Source organism: Alosa pseudoharengus, unplaced genomic scaffold, assembly GCF_046254945.1.
Source record: "Alosa pseudoharengus isolate Yale_2024_CS ecotype anadromous, Long Island Sound unplaced genomic scaffold, YU_APseudo_1.1 YU_APseudo_1.1_scf_29, whole genome shotgun sequence".
Lineage (NCBI taxonomy): Eukaryota > Metazoa > Chordata > Actinopteri > Clupeiformes > Clupeidae > Alosa > Alosa pseudoharengus.
Window position 1 is genome coordinate 1,239,226 of NW_027468715.1, and position 3,241 is coordinate 1,242,466.

Sequence of the window (3,241 nt, forward strand, 5' to 3'; positions counted from 1 at the left end):
GAATGGCTGTTAAAGCCGGATGCTTCTGTCAATTGTTCCAGAAAGCAAGGCACTGATAAGGCATGGTCTGAAGAGGGTCTCTGCCAATTTTGGTGAGGATCCGCTGAAATTTGTGACCTGCGAAAACTTGGACGTGTTTTTGATTAAATCCAATATGGCGGCCGAATCAATTACGATGACATCACAAGCTGTCTTGGGTCGGCCTAAGGACCTCCAACAGTATTACCAGACACCACTAGTGCGTTTTAATTCTAACCACAACTGCAGCTACAGGCCAAAAGGCATGTTTCTAAATTACAGCGCCCCCTAGAGGTCAAAGGTCACCAGATTTCTTGAGCGTCCCCCTGATTGGGTCCTGAGTCCATGTACAAAGGTTGGTTATGATAGATCAATGGGTTGCTGAGATATGAGCTCACTTCCTGTTTGGCGGCTTCGCCGCAATATTTGATTGGCTGTTACGTGCGAACGGTTTTAGTTCCGAAGACGAAAAGGAGTATCTTTTGTGAGGCTTGGTCTGAAGATCATGTGTGTCAAGTTTGGTGGCGATCGGACAAAATTTGTGACCTGTGAAAACTTTTTAGTGTTTTTGATTAAATCCAAAATGGCGGAAAATCCATCATGGCGGAAAATGACGTCATAGGGTGCGTTGAACTCGGCATGGTCCAAGGATTCCAGCGATACCTCATTTTTGAAAATCGGACTGACGGGTCAAAAGTTACGTGCGTGAACGCACGTCCAACTTTGGCCTGTTGGTGGCGCTAGAGTGCTTGAGGTGCCATCATGAAACTTGGTGACATTAATCATGGGACTGTCCCTAATCAGTGTGCCAAATTTCACAACTTTTCACCAGACGGTTCTATGGGCTGCCATTGACTTCAATGGCGGAAGCGTAATAATAATAAATATAGCTGCAAGCAGCAATGCGGGGGCCTAGCAGAGCGCTATAGCAGAAATGGCGTTGCCACGGCATGAGCAAGCACTTACAGCAAGAGGCCAAATTACACCAATGTCTTTGTGCGGTCTCACAATCAGCTACCATGTCCCTCTACCAAGTTTGGACTTCATACACCAAAGTGTTGCTGAGATGTGAGCTCACTTTCATTATTACAGCACCCCTAGAGGCCAAATGAGAACACTTTCCTTCATGTCCTCACAATCAGCTAATATGTCCCTGTACCAAGTTTGGACTTCATACACCGAAGTGTTGCTGAGATACGAGCTCACTTCCTGTATTACAGCGCCCCCTATAGAGGCCAAATGATTCCAATTTCCTAGTGCATCATCATAATCAGGTAACAGGTCCTTATACTAAGTTTGGACTTTGTACACCAAAGCGTTGCTGAGATACAAGCTCACTTCCTGTATTACAGCGCCCCCTATAGAGGCCAAATGATGCCAATTTCTTACCGTGTCCTCACAATCAGATACAAAGTCCCTGTACCAAGTTTGGACTTCATACATTAAAGCATAGCCGAGATGTTAGCCCACTTCCTGTTTGGTGGCTTCATCGCCATATTTGATTGTCTGTCACGGGCAAACAAAAATGAAATTAAAAAATCTGACAAGTATCGTTTGTGCGGCTCGGTCTGAAGATCATCTCTGCCAAGTTCTGTGAAAATCAAATGAAATTTGGGACCGCTGAAACTTTTCGTAGAGTTTAGACCAATTCCAATATGGCGGAGGTCCAATATGGCGGAAAGTGATGGGGTAGGAGTCGATGAACTCGGGATGGTCCAAGGATTCAGATGCTACCTCAATTGTGAAAATCAGACAAAAGAGTCACGCGCATGAACGCATGTGCACCATTAAACTGGTGGTGGCGCTAGTGTGTTCAATGTATATGCATGAAAATTGGTGTGAGTGATTGGGACAGTGTCCTGACTAATGGTCTCGAGTTTTGTTATGTTAACTCAAAGCGTCACCTAGATGTTTGTCCACTTCCTGTTTGGCGTCCTCGTCACCATATTTGATTGGCTGTCACGGGCAAACAAAAATGAAATTGAAAAATCTGACCAGTATCGTTTGTGCGGCTCGGGCAGAAGATCATCTCCAACAAGTTTCGTGAAAATCGAAGGAAATTTGTAACCGCTGAAACTTTTCGTAGAGTTTGGACTAAATCCAATATGGCGGAGGTCCAGTATGGCCAAAAGTGATGTAATAGGGGTCAATCAACTCAAGTCAGTCCAGGGATTCCAACGGTGCTTAATTTGTGAAAATCGAACACACCGTTCAATTGTTAAATGCGTAAATGTGAGTCCAGATTCGACCTATTGGTGGCGCTAGAGTGTTCGGCATAGAGCTTTGTAAATTCGTGAGAGTGATCATGGGACGGTCCTGAATCAGGGCGCTAAATTTCATAATAATAATGACTTGCAAATACCTTTCAACCCAGCTTTTCAACTTTCAGCCAAACTTTGACCTGTTGGTGGCGCTAGACGGCTGGGTTTAGAGGTCCGTAAATGAGTGTGAGTGGTCAGTGGAGTGTCCCGGAACTTTCGACGAAAAAATCTGAACTTTTTAGCCAGGCGTTCTATGGGCTGCCATAGACTCCAATGGCAGAAGTGTAATAATAAATATAGCTGCAAGCAGCAATGCGGGGGCCAAGCAGTGCGCTATAGCAGGAATGGCGTTGCCATGGCAGGAGCAAGCACTCACAGCAAGTTTGATTGCAATTGGATAAAGAACGGCTGAGAAATAAGCTCATTTACTTTGTTAGAGCGCCCCTAGATGCCAAATTACACCAATGTCCTTGTGTGTTCTCACAATCAGCTACCATGTCCCTCTACCAAGTTTGGACTTCATACACCAAAGTGTTGCTGAGATGTGAGCTCACATTCTTTATTACAGCACCCCTAGAGGTCAAATGAGACCACTTTCCTTACATGTCCTCACAATCAGCTAATATGTCCATGTATCAAGTTTGGACTTCATACAACGAAGCGTTGCTGAGATTTGAGCCCACTTCCTGTATTACAGCGCCCCCTATAGATGCCAAATGATGCCAATTTCCTACTGTGTCCTCACAATCAGATACCAAGTCCCTGTACCAAGTTTGGACTTCATACATCAAAGAATTGCTGAGATACAAGCTCACATCCTGTATTGCAGCGCCCCCTGTAGAGGCCAAATGACGCCAGTTTCCTAGTGCATCCCCACAATCAGGTACCAAGTCTCTATACCAAGTTTGGACTTCGTACATCAAAGCGTTGCTGAGATACAAGCTCACTTCCTGTATTGCAGC